The sequence below is a fragment of the Castor canadensis genome, chromosome 8, assembly GCF_047511655.1.
Source record: "Castor canadensis chromosome 8, mCasCan1.hap1v2, whole genome shotgun sequence".
NCBI classification, from domain to species: Eukaryota; Metazoa; Chordata; class Mammalia; order Rodentia; family Castoridae; genus Castor; species Castor canadensis.
In genome coordinates this window covers 21,315,016-21,341,995 of record NC_133393.1, presented here as the reverse complement: position 1 = coordinate 21,341,995, position 26,980 = coordinate 21,315,016, and the positions used below count along the sequence as shown (strand labels likewise).

The window sequence follows — 26,980 nt, the reverse complement described above, 5'->3', positions numbered from 1 at the left end:
AAGGGGACTTTCTGAGATGTGACCCTGTAAGAGAAATAGGGGTTGAAAGCTCCCACCAAGCTCTGTGCTGGGAAGGGCAGAAGGCATCACCAAGAACCAAAGAGCCAAAAAGCATGGCCCGTGAGGGACAGGGAAACAGGTGTGAACTATGTGAGCAGAGAGACAGAGGAGGGGTGACCGCAGAGGTTCCACTGCCTCTGCACCAGGCCAGGACACAGATGACCCAAAATGGTGGCAAAGCCTTGATGGCATTTGGACTGAACTTTTCCTGCTTTTACTGGATATATATGCTGTTCTGGGACTTCTAAGTAAAATAAAAGAGAACTCAGTGACTGAGGAATGGTCTTTCCTTATCCCTGTCTACCTCACTCATTCAAACAGCAAAACTTCTTTGAGCCTCTACTAAAGGTAGCTGGATTTTCAGTTTGAGAAAAAGCCTAATCTTGAAGTTGTCTTTGTCCCTAGAGGAGGGGACTATGGTATTGGCTGTTCTAAGAACATTTCTGGACGCCTGGACATGAGAGCACAAGGATAGCCATGTCAACCGGGCAGAGAAGCAACCTGGTGAGGGAATTCCTGGGTGTTGGCAAAGCCAGTCCCGTGTACAAGGATGGGACTGACATGAAAGGCAGTGCAGCTGGGCATATCACACCCTGCTGTGTGCTCCACAGTGGTCCCTGCCTCCCCTGCCTCAGGGTCTGTAGGGTACCTTGTCAGGTTGGGGACAGTGCTAAAGCCTTAAAATGTTGTGAGCAGCAGGGACTAGCACCCAGAGCCACCAACTGACACAGGGTCATGGAGCAGGTCAAGCTCCTTCTTGCTCATGCTGCACTCTCAGCCACCAGAAATCCACTGGCTCTACTTTACAATGTGCCTCAAATCTGAATACTTCCTCCACCTCCAGTGGCCCCTCACTGGAGCTTGGAGGGGTCCTCACTGGATCCCCCTGCTTTCACCTTCATCCCATGCAAACCCATCACCAGCACCCTCCCCACTCACACTCAATCTTCATTGGTTGTTCCTCTACAGGTTACTCCCCATTCCACCAGCACTCACCTGGCACCTATGGGCTCCCTGCCAGGTCCTCCTCTTCATTTATCTTCCCTGCATTACAGCCCCTGGAGTTACACACCTCATTTCCTTTGTCTCCTGCCACCAGAAAAAAACTGGGGTCTAAGGATCCCAAAAGAGCCCCTAGATGGAATTCAAGAGCTCTGTGAGTGTGGATGAGAGGAAAATCACATTTATTTGACTTCATCTCTAGTTGAACTTCAGCACTTCCATTGGGCATGTAAACAGCAAGTCACAGAACCTGTGACTGTCCCCCATGGAAGTGCAGAAAGCTTCCAATCTTATCATAACTGCAGCGAAGGACTTGAAATATCACTTACATTAACCCCTACTTCAAAATGATGGTGGTTTTATGAGCCCCACCGCTCAATCTTATTATTTACTGCATTCATAAAGAGGCATGTACATTACTCCACCACGATTGTTCCTTAATATTTTGATAACTGCATTCTATGTAATTGGTTTCCTTTGAATCTTATCAATTTAGATTGTGGGCTTAAAAGCTTCTTCTGAGAAGGGGTCCACAGGCTTCAGACATCAGCATGGTCCATGGCACAGCCAGTGATGAACCCTGTTCTGGAATGTCAACTCGGTGCAGACAGGGTCTACACAAAGGAGGAGCTCAAAAACATCAGAGGAAGGGAGAGTAAGGGAGCTGCTGCAGAATGAAAGCTCAGTGGGGAGGGGAGCAGAGCTTGAATTGCAGCCCTAGGCTTGAAGCTGGCTCTACCCCATGTTCAACGTGGCTCCTCATCCTCATCTGTAAGATGGACCAATCACATTTGCCGCACATAGTGGCTGGGAAAATAAGGCAGCGTGTGAGGTTCACAGCTTTAGGCATGGCAAGTACTCTCTTATACAATGCTGCAGCTTTCCTGGTTCTGGGCTTTTGCCCACAGATCTGTCAGGAAGGCAAGGACCCTCCACAGAGCCCCCACCCAGCAGGCATAGGGAATTCTAAGGGGATACAGCCCCACTCTGGGCAGGCTGGCGGGGACTGGACCACAGCAGTGTCTAGAAGAACTGTCCCTTGATGCTGAGTAGAGGCACATCTGCCTTTAGGGAGAGGGAAGAGATATCCTCCAGGGCCCTAAGGCAGGAGCCTGGAGGCCTTTACGTGGAGGGCAATGCCAGGAAGGAGCCTCATACACGCCATAGGGAAGAGGAACTGGGAGGCCTGGTGCATGCCTGCCCCACCGGCCAAGGTCCAGCCCTGTGGCCCACGGCTTGAGTCTTCTTGTTTCCACCTGAGACCTGATGGGGGCCCTGGCTCACCCTGTTGCTCAGGAGTCTGCATTGGTGTCTCCAGCTCCCGCTCCCCCCACCCCTGCACCTCTTGCCTAAGGACCTGCAAAAGGACCTTTTGCCCATCACAATGCACTCAAAAAGTGATGGCCATTTGTGGGGCACACTGTGACAAGCAGAGGACAATAAAGCCAGAAGGGGCAACCAGCCCTCTGGCATCAGGGTGGAGGATGGCTGCTCAGCAGGGAACCCCTATCCCCACCCCCCAGGGCCCAGGCCACTCTCCATAACCAGTATTCTGTGTCCATACAGCCGCACAGCTTTTCATCACCACTTCCTCTCATGTCAGCCTAAGTCCAGCCTTCCAAGGGTCTGTGGTAAAGGGAAGACTCTGGCTCTGGAGGCTGTTCCCTTGCCTGTAAATGGGACAGTGTATTGGCTTCTCGGGCTGCTGTGGGGTGGTGCCTGCACTTTCCTGGATGTGGTGGGTACCTGAGACTGGAGATCCTGCCCAGCTCTACTTGGGCTTCCAGACTGCTGGGGAGGGACATGCCTATTGTTCTGAGGTGGGATCTCCACCCTTTGACCATAAGGGCACACAGCCCACAGGCACTTTCCCAGGGTAATATCACAGACACTCATTGCTCTTCCTGCCATCCTTTGAGGGAGGTGAGGCAAAGGTTACCACACTCAAATAGGGAATTTGAGGCTCCAAGAGGCCAGGTGACATGGCCCTGGAGACTTCTCACTGTGTGGCCCCTGCTGTGGGCTTTCACCTGGCCTGAGTGATATGACACAGTGTCTGTTGAAACAGACTCACTCTGGTTCCGAAGTTTCACTGGGGCCCTGTTTGTGCCCGGTGTGTCTGTGGGCAAGGGGGCTGCGTGGATTTGGGGGCTCTGCAGGGATACCAGTCTTCACTTTTTGAGCCACATTCTCTTTCCAAGTGAGTGACTCTGAGGCCTGCTAATTAATCCCCACAAGTCAAGAAAAAGGTCCAGATGTCTCATGTGGCAATGAGGAAACCGAGCCATTTAAGTGCCAGCGTCAGGAGTTGGGCCTGGTCTCTGTCATGTGGTTGTGTACCTCACAGCATGGGGAGGAGGGCCTGAGGAGCAAAGCCAACAAGAATTCTCTTGAAGAACCTGCAAACTGGGACATCTGGGGACTGAAAGGAAACAGGGCCAGCTGCTGACAAGAGACAGAGCCTTAGCTAGGGGAAAAGCAAGATAACTGCCACTCTACTCAGGATCCACGTAGGAAGCCAAAGGGCTGAGCAAAACTATGTTGACAGAGGAAGAAGAAAGCTGGCAGTCACAAGTTCAGGGGGCCACAGGGTACATATCTGCACCTCAGCAGCCAAGCCTTGGGAAGAGGGGGGTCCTGGGGACCCAGGGACCCCACTTTTGACTGTCCCTGCCCTGCCACACTGCCCTGCAAGCTCACGGCTCCTCCTGATTCATGGCCTCCCTTCCAAGGACCCACGACAATTGGATGCAGTGGGTCCAGGGGTGGAGTCACCATGCACAGGCTAAAGTTTCTAAGGGCTGTGTGCCTGGTTGGGCAGCTCAGCGAGCATAAGGCAAGTGGGCCTCATGCCACCTTTGATGGCTGTATGTTTTTGCATGTGTGTTGCATATATGTGGATTAAGCATGAGGTGTGTGAGTGTGTACAAGTATGTGTATATTTTATGTACTGTGTGCTTGAATGTACACATGGCACATACAAGCATGTGCAAGTGTGCACGCACTGTATGTGTGCTCACACATGTGGAGTGTGCAGGTGCACGTGTACGCATGCTGAATAGCTCTGCAGAGAGAGCAGGTAAAGAGGAGAGCTCCCTGCTGTTCTCCTCTCCCCACTGAGCTGGCTGTGTGAGGAGGCTGCACAGGGAATGGGAGGCCAGGGGAGCCTTCTTCTCCCAAAGGTGCCACCGCCAGCAGGGGAGGAAGGGGGGGTGGAGGAAGCAGCACCTTATTTAAATGCAAATGACTGAAATACAACTTTCTTTATTAAAATGCAAATTGCACCTCAGTCTCTGACACCACCTGAGTGCCAAAGCCAAAGAACACAATCAGGAACCAAAGCAGGAGGGCTTGCAAGCACTTCTGGATGGGGAGAGGCCCTATTTTCCAAGTGCACAAGAAATGGACAGAGGATTGGCCCCAGGTGAGCTTGGACACTGAGCTGGATGCTTGCCCTGTCTCTAGGGCTCTGGGAGAGAAAAGCAGCCTCTGGAGTAGAAAGTAGGAGTGGGAGGTCTGGGCTGCACCCCTATAGAGGACCAGGCTGCTGCTTCCCAGGTCTTCTCCTGTGGGCTTTCTGTTCGGCTGGGTCACATGGCTTTCTAACAAGCCTGGGCCGTGATTAGTCAGTAGCCTTCCACAGGGAGATGTGGCCAGTTGTCACAAGTTGGTTTGGACCTGGAAGAGCCCTAGTTTTGACCTAACCTATTCCTGACAGTGAGAGCAGATTGGGAGGCAGGCTCTTGTTCCTTGGTCGGTCTTCTCACAACCTCAGGTGCAGGGCCACCAGGCTGCCAGGTGTAGCCATAGGGCCATGACGGTGATGGGGCTACAATCCAGCCCATGCTCTGCTCCCTCAGCTGGATGGCCTGCCTTGGAGCCAAGTCATCTGGGAAGAAGGGTGTCTTTCTTCACAAAGACACCTGACATATGCCTTTTCTCATTCATTCACCACAGAAGGGCCTCCTCCTAATTTACACACAGACTCTTCCTTCTGCTCCTCTCCCTCTCAGACTTTACCTTCCCTTCTGCTCCTTGGCTCCTGGGACTCTATGATACATTCCCTTTCTTTCTTCTTGTCCTCACCTTTTCCTGCCATCTCTGTATCCCTTCCTCTGTGGCTCCCTCCAGCTTGTCCCCTTAGACTTAGCCAGGCATTGGGTCCTTACCCACGGTTTTGAGGCAGGATCACAGAGCCCAGAAGGATGGGCCAGGCCCTTGTTGGCTGAGGGTGACTGGCACGTGCAAGAGCTGGGGATGTGGGGGTGGTCCCAGCTCCCTCCATCTGCCTCACTCCTAATATAGTCAGCGACACCGAGGAGCAGAGCGGGGGAAGCAGAAGGCAACTTGGAGCTGGAAGGTGACGGGGCTTTGCTTCCTCCACATAAATAGTCCCGTCTGTCGCCCTGGGTGTGGGTGGCTTCCTGGGGGCACTCCTGATGTCATCAGCTTCCCAGGAGAGGTTCGCTGGTGCCTAGTGAGGGCCTGGGATGCTGAAGTGCTAAGGCTACCCTGACACACCTCTTGGAGCCCACTACCTCAGCCTATTTCTGGCCTCTTGACACAAGACACACAAACACCCACGTCCAGGCTTCAAAGCTTCGGCTTTGCCACCAAGATGCCTACAAAGAGCCTCCTAGACAACTCTGCTGGAGCCCCAACTGTGTGGCTGAATTAGCTATGGGAGGTCCCTTGGGAACCATGAGCAGATGGGACCCTCATGTACATTCTTACCTGTCCTTAAGGCAGGCCCACTGGCCAGCTCTACTGAAGACTTTGGGGAGAGGCACAATGGCCCCTCGCTTTTGCCATGCAAGCTCCATCGAGAAAATAGAGGACATAGCTGCCCAGGACTGTGGCTGTGCCGCCCCCACCAGTCTAGAGGCTCTTGGACATGCCTCATCCATCCTTCTCCCTCCCTGAGCACCTCCCCCCCCATAAAAGGGTCTGCTGGCCATGACCCTGCCAGGTTCTGCAATGGGAGCTCTTGGGGGTCCACCCAGACCCTAAACAAAAGCAGGAATGGCAAGGGTGGACCAGGCTTCTGGGAGACACTAGAGGGCCTGGGAGGGGAGAGAGAGGCTGGGTAGCTTCCAGAGGCCCCAACCTCCCTGACCTGCCTTTGGGCTGCATCAGGATGGCAGTAGCATGGTAGCCCAGGAGTAGGAGCCCTCCCTGAGGTGGGGCCCAGGGTCCTCAGAGGAAGGAACGGGGGCTGCAGAGCAGGCCTTCTTGAGCCTGATAGGTTTGGACCATGTGGCCCAGTGTGGCTCAGCCTCTCATGAGATGGCCTGAAAGACCCAGGCCCCTGTGTCTGCTTCCAGTCCTTCTCCTGACAAAGTCCCTCCCCTCCTGGTCTGGAGGCGCACACTAAGCAAGGAAGGTACACTGGCTGCCTTCCCTCCCTGTGGTTCCCCAGCTCCCTCCCAGCATTTTTTGTTTTTGTTTTTTCAGGATCATCTACCAATTAAACTAGAATCCAATTGGATTTGAATTCTGTTTCAAGGCTGGCCTCTGGGGAGTCTCAATTTTGCAGTTGTGAGCTAACTCTCTGCAAAGCCAAGGGAAGAAGAGGCTGGAGCTGGGGTGGAGGGAAAGTCTCCCAGCTGCTGCAAGGGCTCCAGGCCAGGGCTGTGAGGAGACCCTGCTGTCAGGCTCTGCAGTCCCTCAGCTGTCATTGGTGCTGTGACAAAACCATCTCCTCTCGTGTTCTTGGTTCATTGTCAATGTCTTATCAGCCCTTCTAGAAGAGTCTGCCAGCAGCATGCGTGTGGCAGCAAAATCACGTAGAAAACTGTAGATGATGACTAACAGACATCGGGTGTTTAGTGTGCGATATTTTGTTTACTCATCACAGCCATGCACACAAGGCTGCCACATACAGTTTGGCAGGTTGTTCACTGCACAAGGGCATCTGGCAATGAGAATAGCCCATGTTCTTGCCACCAAGCTATGCACATGATACAAATCTGTCCCGCAGTGGGGAGAAAAGGAGGGCTTTCCTTAATTTATGTAAAGGCCAAGCATGGGCCATCCACAGCTCCACTTACGAGGCCTATTCTTATCTCCATTGTGTGAATGTGGAAACTGAGGCACAGAGTGCTTAATCTTGCTCAAGATTCCTCAGCACGTAGGAGGTTGTGCTAAGCTCCAAATCTAAGAATTCTGGCTTCAGAGCTTGTGTTCTTAACTCTATCATCTCTCTGCTTTGACAGGATGGAGCCAGTTACAGAGCTAGACGTCCAGGGAGTCTCCGGCTCCTGGAGGCCAGCCAGTCCTAGGACATGGGATTCCAGGGGACCAGGGAAAGACGATCACCCCTCTCCAGCTAACCAGGAGCCTGCCTGCTGTGGGAGGTCAAGGCTGCGTGGAAGCAAGAAGACTGGCTTTGGGATCCTGAGCAAGTCTCCTGGCCTTGTGGTGCCTCAGTTTCCCCAGCTATAAAATGGAGCCAGTGCACCCCACTTGCTTGCCTTACTGGCCAGGATTAAACCAGCTGTGGGGAGGTTCTAAAGGGAAGGAGGACTGCCTGGTCACAGTTTAGCACATACTTGTCACCTGTTTGTGTGGCATCCCAAGCCTGGTCCAAGGACATTCCCCCCTGTGCTGCCTGGCAGCCAACCTGGGCTGCCCACCTGCCTCCTCAGACTCAGATCAGCGCAGCCAAATGCCAGGGTGCTGACTCAGCCTCGTAATGAGTACAAACATCTGGCTGACAAAGGGCACAGCTCGCTCCCGAAGCGGCTCCTTCTGCACAAATATGTTCTTAATATTCAATTAGTATTTATCCACCACGAACAACAATTACGCCATTGACTCTCAATGAAGTGCCTGGTTAATTAATTAACGCATCTTTAACATGCTGGCAGGATTTCTCCATGAGCAAGAGCGAAAATAATGGCGCAGTGACGCCAGCAAGAGCAAGCCGGGGGGCAGCAGGGGAGCCCTGGGTTTCCTGAGCTCCAGATGTGAATCAGGCAAGCACAAGCCATCTCTGGAGTGGAAAGACACCATGCTGGGACTTGAAGCAAGCCACATGGCCCCTCTTGGCCATGTCCTTCTCAGCAGGGGCTGGGCCAGGTGATCAACCACCAAATGCATGGGTCCTAAAGTGACATTGATATCTGCATTGCCCACACTCATGTGCCACATCCAAGAACTCCCTGACTGCCACAAGGTCCATTGACCTCCCTGCCCCCTTCACTGACCTCCTTCTCAGGCCTTTTGTTTCTTCCTGCTCCTGTCACGTGTGACCCCCCAGCTCAGGAGTGACCTCCATTTCTCGCTCCCAGAGCCCTCTCCACACTGCTCATCTGCAGATCCTGACTGCTCAGCGATTTGCCTCTGCTATCATTAGGGTCTGTGGAGAGCAGACAGCATGACAGCCACACCACCTGGCGTGTCCTGGCCAGGCCACTTACTAGCTGTGTGTCTCTGGGCTGTTACTCAGCTGTCTCTGTGCCTCAGTTTCCCTGCTTCTGGAATAGAATAACCAAGTGGGAAATAATCATTGCCTCCACTGGCTAAGCTGCCACAGACCCAAAATGTCACGACACAAACTTGGTAGTGGCTGACTGCTCCCTCATATTACACCCCAGGGTAGCGGGTTGCCTGCTCCACAGGTGGTTCTATGCCATGCAGTGACCGAGGGCCCAGGCTCTTTCTGTCATGTTGTTCCTCTTTCCTCAGAGGCCCTGCCATTGTCTTCATGGTCCCTCCTGGGTCTCCATGGCCAGGGTCCCATCTGCAAAGGGAAAGAACGTGGTAGAAACTTGGCTGTGTTCTGAAGGTCCTAGCAGGAGGTGGCGTGCATGGCTCTACCAAGCTTCTGTAAAGCACAAGGGAGTTACACCAGCACACTTAGCTGCGAGGGAGGCCAGGGGATGTGGTCTATCCTGTACCCAAGGCAGAGGAGAGAGGGACATAGATGGACAAGAGCAGCCTCTGCCACATGTCCTTAAAGGGTCATTAGACTTAATAAATATAAAACCCTGGCACCTGACACATAGTAAGGACCTTACAAATCATTGCTATCATTATTCTGTGTGCCCACGCTTGGGTTCTGTGACTACCAAGACTAAGACGACACATTGCCATGTGTGAGGACCCCACCCAGCAAGGTGGACAGAAGAGAGCCATAGAAACACCTGTCACAGCCTAGAAGGGGCCCACCTGAGGCCACCAAGGATGCTGGGAGGATGGGGGGAGGAGGGGCAGTGTGGGCGGAATCTCGAGGAATGGTGCAGTTGACTCTGGGAGGCAGGCAGGAGTTCAGTGTGACCACAGCCAGACCTCTCTAATTTAATTGCCTCCTAATATGCCATTAGCCACCCCTGCAGGTGAGAGCCATTTTTTTAACTATGCTAAACACTTGTGCACTTGATGGTTTCCAAAATGTTGGGAAGCAAAAGGAGTCAGCCCTTTGAGAAGTCAGGCTGTGACTAACACTGTTGGTCACCCACCAACAACCAAGACCCCTTCTGGTGGGGAGGCTCAGGGAAGGGAGGCCCCTCCCCTCAGGCTTATCACAGCCAATCATGGCAAGCTATTGCCCCCTTTTTACCAGTGACTGGTTTAAAGGTATCCACATGACCCAATGTTGCCCAATTAATCACAAAACGAAATCTGCTGAAAGGATTCTGGGAAAGATTTTACTCCCTGATTAAAAAAGAGATCCTTGTGCTAGGAGAAAAGCCCTTTCTTCCTGCTTTTGAAGCCTGTGGTGAGAGCATGTGATGTGGCAGCTGCCTTGTGACCATGAGGGAAAATATGGCAGACATGCTGAGAGTAGCAGAGTGGAGCAACAAGCAGAAATAAGATAATGAACTAAACTACTGGACTGCCTTGGATCTACCCAACCTCCCGACATCTTGTCAAGCAAGCTTGTGACCTTAGCAAGCTACTTTAGCTTTCTTATCTGCAAAATTAATAATAATAGTACATGCTTCATAGGGTTGCTATGAGAATAAAGGTGAGTTCTTTATAAAAATCCATGTTAGTGTAATAAATAGAAATAATAAAAACTCCTAGTGGTCAAGCCTCTTTGGACTGGCTTTCCTGTTACTTGCAGCCAAGAGCATCCTTGCTGACATTCCAGTGGTGAAGGATAAGCATTTTCATGGAAGGTAAAGCTGAGAGCTGGCACAGAGCACTGCATGCCAGGGGTGGATGTGCCGACCCTGGAAGGATCTGGAACATCTAGGTGATAGGATGATGTGCTGGTCTCTGGCAGATCCCAAGAGGTCTGGCTGGTGCCTACAAGGTCTGAAGAGTCAAGGGACAATCATCCCTCTTCTCCACCATTTCTCCCAACACTCAGTCTTGGCTCAAAGATGCACCTTTCAGTGTTCAGACACTGGGTTAGCAACCAGGCAGGACCACCTTTCAGATCCCCTGCGCCTCGGGCTCCACCTCGAAGCCATGAAAGAGCCATTTCTCTAACTAGACATGCCCTCCACTATTTTTGCTGTGAATATCTATGCCTTTCCCTTTGATGAAATCCCACCTCCTCCAGGAAGCTGGCCTAGATTAGTGTCTCCTTTGCTTATTCAGCCCTGAAGCATTTGCATCTGAGGTACTGTTAGAGGAATTGTTTTTTTTGTGTGTCCTGATTCTCCCATCAGGCAGAGTGCTCCCTAGGGGCAGGACTGCTTTCCTGAGATAGAGGCTGTCTCTTCTACAGGCCTATGTAAGGACAGGACTGTCTCACCTGTTGGATGGGGACCCCCTGAAGGGAGAGCTAGTGAATTCTGGCACCTTGATCTCAGCTGAGTGTAGAGAACTTCCCCCATGCTCTCCCCCCACCCAGATAGGTTAGTGTGGACTCAGCAGTCCAGTTGGGCTCCGTCTGCACTGCTAAGGCTCTCTGAATCATCTCCCCTTGCCTGGGTCATCTCCCATAGTCCTGCTGATCCAGGGAGTGTTCCCCACCTCTGGGGAGTGAATGAGAGCTTCTGCTACACTCAGCCCTGGGAGAAGCAAACCATGTCCTGGTCACTGGCCTGGGACTAAGACACACTCACCCTCTCTGCAGTGAGAACCTTCCACTGGCTCCTTCCGATCCAGAGCTCCCCTTTCCCAGACCACGTCCCTTGCCCCTGGACTCTGCTCACTCTGCACCTGAACATGGTGATGAATGAAGTGCTGGTGGCTGAATCTCGTGAGCATTTTGGTGGCGCCCCTGACTCTCCTGGACTTGGTTCTTTTGCTAACTGTGGATTTGGGGAAGTAAAGCCTTGGAGGGCCTCATCAGTATGTGACCTTGAATTTGGGTATAATGGTCTCTGCTACAGCCATCTTTTTTTTTTTTTTTTTTTGGTGATACTGGGGTTTGAACTCAAGTCCTCACACTTGCTAGACAGGTGCTCTATCACTTGAGCCACACTTGCAGCCCTCTGTCTTAAAATTTTTAATGAATTTTCAGTAAGGGGTCCAATGCACCCCCAAAATTATGTAGTCAGTCCTGTTCTTCACCCAGGCTGCCTGGACCAGGGTTTCTATTCTTGCCAACCACAGACCTGAGCATAAGTGTCCCCGACCTGCCCCAACAGGCACTGCTGTCAGATATGAACACATGTGGACACACCACCTGCTCCCCAGGCTTGGAGCCTCCCTCTCAGCCTGGATGGCCCTGCTATGGCTCTGGACTGCTCTCCACACTTCCAGCCTCTCCCTCCCCTGTGCACCAGCTGCCAAGATCTTTCTCAATTACCAATCCGAGCATGTCTTGCCTGCTCCCCCTGGATTAAGTTACACATTCCAAGCCCCTGTGCTCCAGAGCACAAAGCACTTCCTGAGCCGGCCCGCAGTGTATCAGGAGATCTTCTAAGCACTTCGGGCTTCCCTGCCTCCCATAATCCCCACCTAGCCTCTTTCTCTTCCCAGAAACAGCCTGGCTACCACCCTGGCTCTGCCTCTACACAGCTTCTGCTGCCAGTGCCCTTCCTGGTTCTTCAGCCACCTAGGGCTCAAGGGCCACCTCCTCCTCCAAACCTCCACCCCACCATGGGCTTGCAGCCCCAGGGCCTCTCAGAGTGGGGGTTGGTGGCTGGCTGTTCTGTGTCTGTCCTCTGGCCTCCTCAGCATCCAGCACACTTCCTGGGGCAGCAGGGGCACACAGACACCCAGGGGTCACATCCACTCTCTGAACCTCAGTTTTCTGGTTCATTCGACCAGAAGTAGGTGCAGGCACTAAGCAGGTCCCAGCCACAAAGTTGTACACCATCCATACAGGACACCTTGCCCCAGGAATGAGATGGGGGAGGGAATGGCAAGCCTAAAAACGCAGGAGAGCATGGGTGGTGACAAACGCTACCATCACATCAGGGACAGAGTGCTGACTCCTGTCAGGTCGCCAGGTTGATAGGGGACAGCTGAGCAGAGGCCTGGAGGAAGTGAAGAAGGAGCCCTTCTGGTCGCGGGTAGAGGGAACAATGAGACTAAGGTAGGAAGGCCTGGCAGAGCAGAACAAGCGAGAAGCGGCACGTGTGTTGTGGATGATGCCTGCTGCCCTGCCAGCTCCTCCTTTGGCACCAAGTGCTTGCAGCTCAATGTTCTCTGGATGTTGCCTTCAGCCCAAGGGAGCTCAAGTCACTCACCCACTCTAGGGCAGCCCACAAGCCATGGTTGCTCAAATGAGGGAAGACAGAGGCCCAGAGCCCTGGCCTCAAGGTAAGACAGCTCTCAGAACCATCCCTGCCTAAAGGTGTTCCCATCCATCCAATGAGTCCTCTGAGGCCATTGCTGGTACTCCATCAAAGCCCACATCCCCACTCTGCTCAGCTTCGTGTCCTCACTCCCTCATGGTTGGCCTAAGACCTCTCCCTAGGAAGGAAGATCTGTCCCATAGTCATGAGGAGCTGTGGCTATCATCTAGGTAGGGGAGGATGATGACAGGACAAGGTGACAATGGAGGGAGTGAGTATGGTAAAGGTTGAGAGGACAGGCTTTGCGAGCAAAGAGACAGGGGTGCCACATGGTTCTGAGATTGCAGTTCCAGACTCACCATGCCCATAGAGTGCCAGGGAACACTTTCCTTGGAGTCATGTGACAGGCTCCTTGAGAGCCCCCACTTTTCACAGCCCTCTCCCACACTGGAGGAAGACAGTCTGGGCTGTGCCTGGCTAAATCCCAGCCCCAGCTGACTCTGCTGCTTTCCAAGTTCCACCTGCTGTAGAGACAGTCAGGTGGCAAATTGCCAGCACTCCAAGTTCAAGGACACCAGCCTCAGACAGCCTTACCCTGCCCTAAAATCTAGCTGCCTACTCTGGCCTCTCTCACTCTATGATGAACAGGTTCATGCCACCACACACCCTGCCTTCTGCCCTTTGACTTCCCCACCATCCCTCCCCACCCTTGGCACAGAACCTCCCCTTTCTACCCACCCAGAACCAGAGAAGCCAAAGCAGAGGAGTCCCCCTAGCTTCCTGACCCAACCCCAAACCCTGAAGTAGGTGATTAGTGTGTTCTGCTGCTGTTCCAATGCCTTCCTGGGGTCTCAGCCAAGCTGTGCAGACAGTTTTCCATACATACTGAAGCATGCCACCTGGGGGCCCACAGCAGGTGCTCTCCACTGGAGTGGAGGGTGGGAGACTCACAGCTGGCAGCCGTGGCAGACCAAAGGGATAGGGCAACTCTTATCCAAGAAAATGGGAATAGTAGGAAGCTAAATGTCCTGAAGGACAGTTATAAGGTGCTCCAGAGGCTCCCAGTAGGACTGAGCTGCCCACAGGGGTAATGAGCACATTGCCTCACACACACACACACACACACACACACACACACACACACACACACGCTGGCTTTTCCTCTTTCTTTCTCTCTTTCCTTTCACTCCCTCATTTGCATTTCCTTGGTTTGTCTCTAAGTGAAACTGGATTTTAACTTGTACCAAACCTCCAACTTTGCTGCAGGGAACTCAAACCTAGACATTCCCTCTGTTGCACAATGAGAACATGATCCTCCTCCCAGTCAAGTCACTTCCCACCTTCTGGGGAGTCCTCCCCACTCTAGTTCTGCTCTCTCCTCCAAGTCCACTTACTCTGTCTTCTGAAGCATTCCCATTTGAACTGGCTTAAGTCTCTCCAACCAGAGGAGAAATTGAATCGATGTACTCTACTGCCCTTCTGGCTTCTGGGGTTCATCCTCCCCACCTCTTGGGTATGTTTGATGTCCTGACCACTCCTGAACCTCAAGACCCTCTTCAAGATCCTCTCCTCGGATTCCTAATCAGGTCCTCCTCCTCACGTGGCCTCAGGCAGGGCCCAGTGTCCTTCTCTCCCCACATGGACCACTCTCTCCCTGAGGGGATCTGTCCCTGATAGCAGCTTCAGGACATCTGTATCTTTATGTCCAACTGAGACCACTTGCCCAAGATAGCCAACCACTTGCCTTTCCCCTCTTCTTGGGCACCTAGTTTTCACTTCCACTTAGGCATCTCCAAGGTGCCACAAAATCCATACATCCAGCCTCAGTAAGTTTTACTCTGCCCTAAAATCTACCTACATCCCCACCTACTCAATTCAAGCCTCTTAGTAAGGGCTCCAGTCTTCACCCAGTGAGAGTCAACACTATTGAGGGGTCATTCTTGACTACTCTCTCTCCTATCTCAACGTCCAGTTGGTACCAAATCCTCTAGATTTTGCTTCCTAAATCTTTTTTGGATCTGTCTGCTTTGAAGTTCAGGTAAACAATGATTCTTTAAAGAATAAGTATGTCCCAAATGTGAGATACGCTAAATGATTTTTCATGGTTTATCTGAAATTCAAATCTAACTAGGCACTTTTTTTTATGTTCTCTTCTAGTTAAAATTCTATGAATTCCTTGAGATATTCTAAGGATCATTTCTATATTTTTACTTGCTAAATCTGGCATTGCTAATCCTAACTGATCTTCCCACATCTCATGTGGACTGATGACCTTGTCAAACAAAATTTGCTAAGTAAACTCTGAGGTTAAGTGCATATTTGGTAATCACTAAATTCACCATTAAATAAAAAAAAACAAGGAAATAGAGTAAAATCAGTGATTTATAAATAAAATGAATGTTAAAAACCCAAGTAATCCAAAAGAAAACAGAGAAAAGGAAATAAGGAATAAATATCAGAACAAATAGAAATCTAATAAAATCAAAGCTCTAAATACAAGCATATTAATACTTACATTAAATATAAATGATCTAAATATAGCAATTAAAATCAAGATTATCAGAATGGATAAACATGATCTAAACTCGACAATATACTGATTGCAAGAAACCAACTTTGACCATGATATAGATAAGTTAATATTAAAGAAGTATTTTCCTTGTAAAAAAGTAATCAGAAATGGCTGGAATGGCTGTTTTCATATTAAAGTTAGATTTCAGAATACAAAAAAATTCTTAGAGATAAAGAGGGACATTTGATGATAAAACGGTCAACTCATCAAGAAGCCATAACACTCCTAAGTGAGTGTGCACCTAAAAACAAAGCTTCAAAACACCTGGTGCAGAAACTGTTAAACAAAGAAATAGATGAAACCCACAATTATCACTCTAGACCTCAGCACTCTTCTTTCAGCAACTGGTAGAAAAAGTAGATGAATCAGCAAGGATAGAGAACTGAACGGCTCTATCCACAAACTGGATCCAATGAGCATCAAGAGCAGGACCCACATTCTTCTCAACATGCAAAGTAGTCCATGTCCTGCTTCATAAAACAAACTATCACAAATTTAAAATTGTGAAGTCATACAAAATATGTTCTCTGACTGTTACAGAATTAAATTAAAGACCAATAACAAAAAGATATCTGGCAAATTTCCAAACAGTGGATACACAACAACACAATTATAAATGATCCACGGACCACAAAGGAATTCTCAAGATGTTTGAACTGAATGAACATCAAATTACAACAAATCCAAATTTCTGAGATGCAGCTAATGTAGTCTTTCAAGGAAAATTTATAACATTAAAATACTTCTATCAGAAGAAAAGAAATATCTTCAAATAGCAATCCAAATTCCATCATGAGAAACTATAAAACTCGAGAAAAAAGAGCAAACTAAACCCAAAGCAAGGAGAAGGAAGGAATTAAGAAAAGAGCAGAAGGGCTGGGCATGGTAGTCCACACCTGTAATCACAGCACTTGGGAGACTGAGACAGAAAGATTGAGAGTTGGAAGCCATCCTGGGCTAGATAGCTAATTCCAGACAAGGCTATGGGTACATAATGAGACCCCAAAAAGATGAATAAAATTGGTAAATCTCTAGTCAAATTGACAAAGAAAAAGATTCATGCTGAGGGAAAAAAGAGCAGTGTCACAGACTCTGACACTGGAAGGGTGGTGAGAGAGCACAGTCAGCAACGCTATATATCTCCATTCAGTAACTCGGATGCAAGAGACCAATTCCTTGAAAGCCACCAACTACCAAGACTCACCCAAGAAGAGATAAACATGACAAGTCCTGTATCTATTACAGAAATTCAATTTAAAACCTTCCAAAAAAAGAAATCCCCCAGCCTAGATAGCTTCACTAACAGACAAATTTTATCTTTTCTTATCTTTTTTTTTGTTGGGGGGGGGTACTGGAGTTTGAACTCATGACCTCACACCTGCTATGCAGGCACTCTACCACTTGAGCCACTTTGCCAGCTCTTTTCACATTGGTTATTTTGAGATAGGGTCTCACTTAATGTCTAGGCTGGCCTCCTATTTGTGATCCCCTGTGTAACTGGGATGATAGATATGTATCATTGCACCCAATCATTGATTGAGATGCGGTCTCGTGAACTTTTTGCCCAGGCTGACTCAAACGTCAATCCTCCTGATCTCCATCTTCCAAGTGGCTAGAATTGCATGAGCCACCACTCCCAGCCTTCGATGACAATTTTTACTTTTTTGATGGTACTGGGGTTTGAACTTAGAGCTTTATGCTTGCTAGGCAGGTGCTCTACCACTTGGGCCACTCTGTCAGCTCTGTTTTTGTGATGGGTATTTTTGAGATAGGGTCTTGCAAACTATTTGCCTGGGGCTGGTTTTGATATGTGATCCTCCTGATCTCTGCCTCTTGAGTAGCTAGAATTATAAGAGTGAGCCACCAGTGCCCAGCTCACTGACAAATTTAACCAAATATTTAAAGAGGAAAATACTGATCTCTTCCAGAATACAGGAGAAACACTTCCCAACTTAGTTTATGAGACCCAAACCAGATAATACGTGGTTATAGATACCAAAACCAGATATTAGTAGAAGAAAAGATAACTACAGATCAATATCCCTTATAAACATAGACTGAAAAAAAATCCCCAACAATTAGCCAGAATTTTGCCAGAATCTGTAAAACATACAGCAAATAAACCTTGACCAAATGGGCTTTACTGTAAGAATACAAGGCTGATTCAATATTTGAAATTTAATGTCATCCACTATATTAGCAGACTAGGGAGGGATTTGGGGGTGTGGCTCAGTGGTAGAGCACTTGCCTAGCATGCGAGCCCCAGACTAAAAAAGGAAAAATTTAAAAAAAAAACAAACTAAAACTACAAGGACAAACTATATAATCATATTAAATGAGGAGAAAAAAAGCACTAAAACTTCAGCATCTGTTTGTGACAAAAGCTCTCAGCAAGTTAGGAATAGAAGGGAGCTTCCTTAATTTAATAAAGGGCATCTACAAAATCAAAGCCCTACAATGAACATCATATTTAAGAGTTAAACATGGCCCCTTCCCTCCAGGAAGTGACTCAGCTTGAGGCCCACAGGGTCAGAGATACCGCAGACCTGTGAATAAAATAACACAATACAACTACATCAGAGAAGGTGGGAGAGAAACAGAACAGAAAGCAGAAAGTAGGAATTTGTGGTGGGAGCAGCATTGGGCCACTTCATAGTGACAGGAAAGGGGAGGATTTACTGAAGAGTAAGTCCTTGTCAGATGCTAACTGCACCGGGGAACCTGGAGAAAATTTAGACAGTGGAGAGCTAATTGAAGCATTTCTGAATTCTCAAAAAGCTGTTAAAGAAAAAGATGATCCAAAAAAGAAAATCTTTATCTGACAGTGAACCTGATGGTAGCAAATCAAAGAAGGAAAGAGAGGCCTTGTCAGAGGTCAGGAGGCAGAAGGAATGTGGGTGCCACAGACAGCAGAGAACGACTCATCTGTTACCACGACGTGGGAAGATGCAGACGAGACAGGCTTGGTGCTGGTGAAGGGGCAAGTACGCAGGGTCCTCACATCATGACTGCTTTTGATGGAGAAGATTGACTTGGCCTCTTGTCCAGAAGATGAAGCTGGATAATTATGTGCGGTGACAGATAATCGGGGTCTTAGTTTTTTATTTACTAGTGTGAAGAGAGCCAATTTTGATGTATTGGTTTCAAAAGTAGCAGTGGGAGAGTTGCTGAGGTTTCTTTTTTGTTTGTTTGTTTTTTTTTTTGTTACTTTGAACAAATAAAAGATTTCCATAGTTGCTTCTTTTATTAGAAGATAAAATAGCTAAAGGGCTGAATGTGTTCCTCTAAGATTAGGAGCAAGGCAGGGGTGTCGTCCCCTCTCCTATCTCCCATTCAACATGGTACAGAAAGTCCTAGCCACTGCAATAAAGCAAGAAAAAGAAATGAGACATCCATATGGGAAATGAAGAAATAAAATTGTCTCAATTTGCAGACTACATGATTGTCTGTATGGGATCTACCCAAAAAAGCTCAAGAATTAATAACTTCATTCAGCAAGATTGCAGAATACAAGATCAACATACAAAAGTCAATCCCATACAAATTAACGATGAATGCCTGGGAACTAAATGTTTTAAAACAATTCAATTTATAATAATTCTCACAAAATGAAATACTTCAGCATTAATGTAACAAGATATGTACACAATCTATACAGGAAAAACTGTAAAGCTGATGTAAGAAATCAAAGAACTAAATGGACAGAGAGACATACCACATTCATGAACTGGAAAATTCAGTATAGTGAGCATCAGTCCTTCAAATATATCTACAGATTTAACCCAGCACCAATCAAAATCCCTGTGGGGTTTTTTTGGTAGATATAAGCAATTCTAAAATTCATATAGAAGAATAATGGGATGAGTTACGTCAGCTAAAAAACTTTGGGAAAAGAGAAAGGATTCACACTCCTCAATTTTAAGACATAATAAAGACAGATGGTATTGGCAAAGAGCTGGACATGCAGGTCAATGGGACAGAATTTAAAAGTCCAGAAATAGACTCACACAGATATAGTCGATTGACTTTGGACAAAGGCAAAAAGGCAATTCAACAGAGAAAAGATAGTCTTCAACAAATGGCACTGGAACAAGTGGACTTCTCCAAATTAAAACAAAAATTAACCTCAGCCCAAACTCCACATCTCATACAAGAATGAATGCACCGCCAATCATAAGTCTAAATACTAAAGGTAAAATGGTAAAACTTTTAGAAAAAAGGCAGGAGAAAACCCTTACAGCTTGGAGACAGTCAAAGAATTCCTAGATATAACTCCAAAATAATAATTCATAAAAGAAAACACTCACAAAGTGGGCTTCATCAGAGTCAGAGCCTTTACTCTGGGAAGGGGGCACTATTGAGAGGACAAAGCAGGCTGTGGACTGAGAGGAAAATGTTTGCTAATCACCGATCTGACAAAGACCTGTATTTAGACCATGCAAACAACTTTCAAACCTCAGTAAAACAAACAAACAAAAACAACCATAAACAACCTTTTTTTTCCTTTTTGTTTTTTAAGGCAGGGTCTCCTATGAAGCCCAGGCTGGTCTTGAACTCACTCTGTAATCCACTCTTGAACTCAGGATTCTCCTGCCTTAGTCTCCCAGTGCTGGGATTATAGATGTGCACAACCACACCTGGCTAAACTCCCAATTTTGTAAACAGGCAAAATGCTTCAATAGATACTTTCCCAAATGGGGTGTATGGATGGAAATAAGGACAAGAAAAGACACACATCATTGTTAGTCTTTAGGGAAATGCAAACTAAACCACAGTGAGCTATTGTTATACACCTAGTGATGCAGGAATGGCTCTAGAAGAGGTGGGCTTCTCCTGCATTGTTGGTGGCAAAGCAAAATGGCACAGTCCCTCTGGAAAATGGCTTGGCATTTTCTTATAAAGTTAAATATATACATCTAAACCTAGCAATCTCTCTACTTGATATGTACCCTAGAGAAAAGAAATCACATGAAAAAACTAGACAAATGCCAAAGCAGCTGGATTCAGAACCATCCAAAACTGTAAACAACCCAAATGGCCTTTGATAAATGAATGAATAAATGAACTAGGGTACATCCACAGCATGGAATACTACTTGGCAATGAAAAGGGACAGCTGATACTTGCAACAACTTGCATAAATCTCAAAGGTATTATGCTGAGTGACAGAGCCAGTCCCCAAAGGTTATAGATTTTACATGAATGTTATGTGACATTCTGGAAAAGGCAACACTGTAGCTATGGAGAACAGATTAATGGTAATCAGCTACTAATACTCTCTACCACTGAGGAGGTAGAGATGGAGTGGGGATCACCCAGGCCAGCTTAAGGTATGGAATTCAGTGTCCTGATTGTGGTCATGGTTATGCAAGCCTATACAAGTGTTCAAACTCATAAGACAGCCTGCCACCTTTCCCCCAAAAGTTAATTTTACTGTACATTCATTTAAAAACTGATTTTTAAGACTTTGACCATGTTGCTCTCCTGCTGAAATCTCTGATAGCCTCCCCAAAGTCTTAGACAAAAGGCAAACTCTTTCTCCCAGGGTCTCCAGCCCACCTGCCAGCCTTATGTCCACTGGCAGCCTTTTCTCTGCCTTCCTTCTCCTGGTTCCTTAAGGGAGCCTGCTCTCTCCTGCCCCAGGGTCTTTGCCCCTGCCAGGCCCTTCCCTGTCCACTTTCCCTTCTACTCCTCTGTGGCAATGTTTGTGCATTTGGGGAGAGAGTGTTGGAAGAGATGCCCACCTCATCCAACTCCTTGCTCCACCTACCCCTGAACTTGTCATGGTCCCCAAGGACCATGAGTCAAAGAACTAGATTCTAAAGTAACCTCAGAACCCCAGTCTCTTCAAATTTGTGTGCCTCAAAGTCATCCAGGGTGGGAAAGGGATGGGGGACACTAAGGAGCACAGTCAGGTCCCCGCCCCAGAGCGTCTGACACAGGAGGTCTGGAGCCACCAGGGAATCTGCATTTCAGCTGGATTCCATGGATTTGAGGAGACACGGTCTGGGACCCACCTCCCCACTTCCTCCGGTGCCCACCCATAAGTCAGAACCACCCAGCAACTGACAGAAACGCCAGACCAGGACCCCTCTTCAGAAGCAATTTGGAAACTTTCTCATTATTCCTTTGCAAGAAAAAGGGGAAATGGCCTAACTTCTTTTTAGATAATTCATGGGGCACAGGAACGCTGGAAAAAGTAGGCTTGAGTGCACCCCCAATTTGCTGACTTCCACTGCAGTTCACTCCTGTGTGTGTGTGTGTGTGTGTGTGTGTGTGTGTACTGGGGACACCAGGCCTGAACAGCACAGGCTGGGGAGGGGACACAGTCAAGGTGAGGACAGAGCAGAGTGCAGAGGGATGTCTCTGGACTCTGTGCCCAGACTTGGGTAGTCAGATAGGAGCAGCCCAAGTGAAAGTTGGGGTGTGTAGGCTGCAGGTCCACAGGGGCATCTCCCCACAAGGAAGCCCTCCTCATTCTGACTCCATCACCCTTCCTTGCCACACCCTGCAGAGACTCCCACCTGGCAGACATCACACCTGCAACGCAGGTCCCACTCCTCCAGCTTGGGGACACAGCCTCCTCCAGGTCCCCTCCCTCCAGCACAGGGGTTCAGCAGGATCGCCAACACAGGAACTAGCAGGCCGTGAGGGGCGAGAGGCCTCCATGGAAGATTCCCTAGACCATGGCTGTTTCCAGAAGCCCCTGGAGAGTCCTGGAAGGGGAAGAAGTCTAGTCATGCAACTGAGCCAAGGCCCCAAAGGAGGGGGAATTTCCTAGTGGGGGTGTCAGCTGCCAGAGGCCTGGCAGGTACACCTGGGGGAAGTCCTAGACTCAGCCCTGGTTCCCACCTCCTGTCTGTTCCCTCAAAACCTACCCAGAATTCTAGCTTCCTCACACCTCCACTGACCTCAGCCTCATCAGGACCCGTCACCTACAACCTGGACAGTCCAAGTAGCTTCCTCACAGGTCCTGCCCTCTACTCTGTTTCACCTCAGAAGCCACAGTCTGTCCAATCTTGTCCCCTCCTCAGAGCCCCCCTACTGCCCATTCCTGTGAATAAAACAGTGAACACAAAGCCATGCCCTCACCTTCCCCCAGCCTCATCCCCACCCCCAGCACTGCACCTTCTTGCTGCTCTTCAAGCAGGCCCTGCCTCAGGGCCTTTGCACCAGCTCTTCCCTCTGTAGAGGATCTCCTCAGGTATCCACATGGCTCTGCACTTGCTGTAGGGCTCTGCTCAAATGTCACCTTCTCAGGGAGACTGTCCCTGACTGCCCCATAGAAGAAACAACCCCTCTTCCTGTCACCTCCCGCTCCCCCCTTCCCTGTCCAAAGTCCAAGCCTTTGTTTAACATCAGCTCCATGAAGCCAGGCTCTTTGTTACAGTCACTCCTGAGAAACCAGCACCTAGAGCAGAGCTGGGCACGTAGTAGATACTGGATTCATGCTTGTTAGGTAAATCCAGGGTCCAGGCGAGGACTCCCCTCCCACAGACAGCTGCTCTCACCCTCCTCACCCAACCCTCCAAGAGGGCACTAGGCCTGGAACTGGGCCAAGGAGAGGGCACTGGGTGCAAATTATTGAGCCCCCACCCCCACCACCACCACCAAGCCTGGGACTCAGGCTCTGCCCATTTCCTCTCCAGCTGTCCGAGCTGCTCCTGTCCCCTCAAATCCTCAATGCACCTACTGCAGACCTCATGATTACCCCATGAAGTTGGTACCCTGGCTGCACTTTATAGGTGAGGAAACTGAGGCACATGGGGAGTAAAGTTCCCATCCAGAATGTTGGACCGTGGGGACCTCTTTTCCAAATGCCCAAGTCCCCATAAGCCACAGACCCAGGAACTGTCAGGCTTGATAAGGTAGTACCTACTGCCTGGTTACTACCGTAGTTAACCCCACCACCACACCCCCCAGTGCCCCAACATTGGCACACAGTGTGATTATTTGTGAGCAGAGGGAAGAAGTATTGCAGATTGAGTTCCTGCCACAGGCTGGTTATCGTGCTGAGTGCTTTCCATACATCACCTCTGTGACCCTCTCAATGGCCCCATTACATGGATGAGTGAACTGAGGCCAGCCACTGTGTCCCACGCCATTCAACTAATAAGTGGTAGAAGGACTACAGAAAGGGACTCTTGTACTGCCCCCAGCACCCTGAGACCATTGGCCAAGGTCCTGAGGTTTTGCTGCCTCACCACCCACCATCCCAGCTGCCCCTGCCCGGGCATCTGGCCCTGCCAGTGCTCTGTGGGCAGGGAGAGGGCATGAGGCAGGCAGAGAGCAGGGGGGTGGCCTCGGTTTTTATTAATTTTCTGCCTCCATGGGTCTGTTGCCCCAGGCGGGGCCCCAGAGTTGCCATCCAGTCTATTAAATAATTCTGTCTGGGAGAAGCTGGCATGCGAGGGACTGCACTGATGGGCCTTTAAAATTTAATTGCCATGCAAAACGCGATTAGAGATTAGTGTGGGGCTGCAGCAGGGGGGTGAAAGGAAGGTGTGGGGGACGGAGAACAAAGTGCTGCCAGCCCCTCTCATCGAGGCAGTCTACACTCCCTGATCCCTACCCCACCTGGTGGCCTCCTGCACCCAGTTCCTCCTCCTATGCTGGCCCTCCAGCCCAGACAGCTTCTCCTTTCATCTCCCCATCCTTTGCTCACGCAGTGCAATGTCTGAGCCTGGGCTGCCACCCCCTCGCCTCCTCAGCAGCAGCAGCAGCAGCAGCAGCAGTGACAGCAGCAGTGACAGCTTCCAGATCCCCAGGCTGGGAGGCCCCAGCAAGGAAGATGAAGCCCTCTTCGGGGCTCTGAGAAAGGCAGGGCCCAATGTTAGCTGAGTCCATCGGACAATATTTAGAGATATTAAAACAACTTTTATGAATTTCCTTTCCGCCCTGGGTTTCTCAGAACCCACTGCTCCTCTGGAGGAGGTCTCAGCCAGCCTGCCTCTCCCCACCTCTGTGCACCTCCCACGTAGAGACTGGATCCTCCTGCCTCCTGCCTGGCCTCCCCCAAAGCATATTTCAGCCTCTATACACCCCAGAACTCAGAAAGTCATAGAGCAGCCATGGATAGTAGGCATCTTCACGGCCCCCCAAAACAGCCTATAGCAGCTGGGCAGCCTCAGAGAGAATTCTAGAAGAGGGAGGATTTAGGGCCCCTGGCAGCCTCCGCCTCAGGCCTGCAGAGCGGGGTCAAGTGCATTTCCTGTCCTGATGGAAACCAGTCCCATCTGCCCATCCTAATTCCAGCCTCAGATCTACCTGTCATTTCCTCTGACCTGGGCTTGCGGGTCTGGTGGTGCATGGGGCTTATTCTGCCAGCCACTGTGCTTCCACCAGCGCTGCTCCTGCCCACATCTCCCTCCTCAGGGAGGGCCAGGCCAAAGGCTCCAGGAGCCCCCTTGTCCTTGCTCCTGTGGCCACAGGTGTGGGCCAAGGCCAGCTCACCAAGGCTGGGGCTCAAGTGCTAGGAGAGGCAGGAGCTGTGAACTTGAACCCCACCTCCATCCCAGCCCACTTAGAAAAGGCCTGGGAGCGGAAGCCTTGACCGCCTGCGACCAGCATTCTCAACAGCAGAGCTCTTCTCAAGTGAAATCTAAGTAGAATCGCAATGTGGGAAACAAAAGCCACACTCCATGAGTACAGATGCACTTGGTATGATCACACGAGTGCCATATCCTTCTTCCTGTGAGAGAACAATTAGAATAAGATTAGATAATATGAGAACAAGGCTGCTTCGTGAATATAAAACAGAAATAAGGGATTATCGGTGACAATTTCCGTCCTCCATCAGGCTCAGCCTCCGACTTGTTTCTGCTTTGTGTTTGAGTTGTGCACTATTACTTATTCATACAGATAAGTAGTTGCAAGTAGAGAGGGGGTTTTGTTTCTTCTATTATTTCTCCCTGAAATGCTCTTCAATTAAATACAGATGCAGGGGGGGCTGGGGTGTGGCTCAGTGGTAGAACGCTTGCCTGGCATGTGAGAAGCCCTGGGTTCCAGTCCCAATCCCCCCGACACACACACACACAAAAGGACAATTTTGAGCCCCAGGTCCACCCAAAGCCATCTTTTTGGTGATTCCAAATGGACCAGAAGTTGTATAACATCATTTTCTACCTGTGTTTGTTCTTAGCAATTTTTAAATGGCATAGAAAATGAATTTGGATTGAAACATTTGTGGACTGTGACCTGCCTCCAGAGTAGTGCAGGCGTCTGCAGACCTGGCCAAGAAGCACAACCCAGCGACCACATCTTGCTTGGCCATCCTTCCCTTGGGGTCTGGGCACTGCCCTGAAACCCAGTTCATTCCTGCTTTCCTGAAGGTTTGAGCAAGCTCAGAGTTGGGAAGGACCCCCATGGCCACAGGCTCCCAAGCCCACCTGCAGCAGGAATTCCTCTGTAACCTTTGGCCTCAGCTTAAATAGCGAGTGACAGGGACTGCACTACCCATGAGGCTATCTGGCTTCGTCCATTGTCAGGGGACTGTCAGATACCTCTTCCTCCTTGAGGCATGATAAGATTTAGCATGCTGCACTAGGAAGACGACATGTGCAAAGTGCCAGGGACTGAGGTGGCACCTCCTCATGCCCTTGCCTGCCCTCCAAAGACCTCATCTTAGGGGGTGGATAGGTTTCTGCTCACAGAGACAAGTATAGGGAGTGGGATGCGTAGTGCCCGGGTGTGGGGTGGGGAGGGGGAGTGCATGTTCTTTGGTGGCTCTGCTAGGGAAGCAGCCCTGGTGGGACACAGAGGGCCTGGGCCCAGTGAGCTTTGCCACCTCCACATCCCCCACCATCTCTCAGGCCCACCCCACCCCTCTGGCCTCAGAGCCTCATCTGTCTTCCCCTGTCACTGGAGCTGGAGCCTTGTGGAGGAGGAGCGGGGATTAAAGCCCAGAGCCGCCCAACACCCCCGCCAAGGAGCTGGCACTTCATTCCCCACCTGCCCAGCTGTCTGCGGCCATCGATTGGCCCTGGCCCCAGTGACCTCCGATCGATAGGCAGCATGTTATTTACTGGATTCTGTCCTGAACAGTAGGGAAGAGGGGAAGGGGCCTGGACAGGGCACCTGGGGCTCAGAGCCTTCTCTGCTCCCAAGGCAGAGAGGACAAGCCACCAGCAATTCCTGAGTGGGAAGGAAAGGAGCATGGGTGGCAGGAGCCACAGCCGAGAGACAGGGTCCTAAACCCAGCCCTGTGTGCACAGCTGCATGACCTTGGCTGAGGTCCTGGGCCTTGGTGTCCTCTGGAAGAGGGTCAGGTGGGGCTAGTGAGATTTGCATGCTGGCAGCCTGCAGGAGCCGTGGGGAATGCAGATGTCACAGGGCTGAAGGTCCAGGGCCCTGTCCACACAGAGCTGCACCTCCTGTCCACAGGTGCCCCACACCAGCCAGGTAGAGCAGCTTCGCCCCTCCGCACTGAGCTATGACTATGAAGTTCTTGCTCCCAAAGCCAAGGGGCAGATCAGGAATGGGTGAGAGTGCAAACATTTGGTGTGTGGGCGTCACCGAAGGGTTTTTTTGGTTTTTGTGTACCGGGGTTTGAACTCAGGGCTTCACTCTTGTTAAGCAGGTACTCTACCATTTGAACCATTCCTCCAGCCCTTTTTTGCGCTGGTTATTTTGGACACAGGGTCTTACAATTTGTCCAGGTTGGCCTGGACCACGATCCCGTACTAGGCTTCCCACCAATGTTG

General features: G+C 49.8%; 1 long non-coding RNA gene across 2 annotated transcripts; it reads right to left on the bottom strand.

Moving 5' to 3' along the window:
• Nucleotides 1-4,401: 4,401 nt before the first annotated feature.
• LOC141425647 (uncharacterized) lies at nucleotides 4,402-22,634 on the bottom strand. 2 transcript variants are annotated; one of them, XR_012450673.1, is made up of 3 exons: nucleotides 22,407-22,634; nucleotides 21,803-21,994; nucleotides 4,402-8,806 (listed from the first exon to the last, which is right to left on the bottom strand). It is a non-coding gene; the product is annotated as an uncharacterized lncRNA (long non-coding RNA). The 2 variants fall into 2 exon arrangements; XR_012450672.1 differs by having other exon boundaries at nucleotides 21,819-21,994.
• Nucleotides 22,635-26,980: the final 4,346 nt, after the last annotated feature.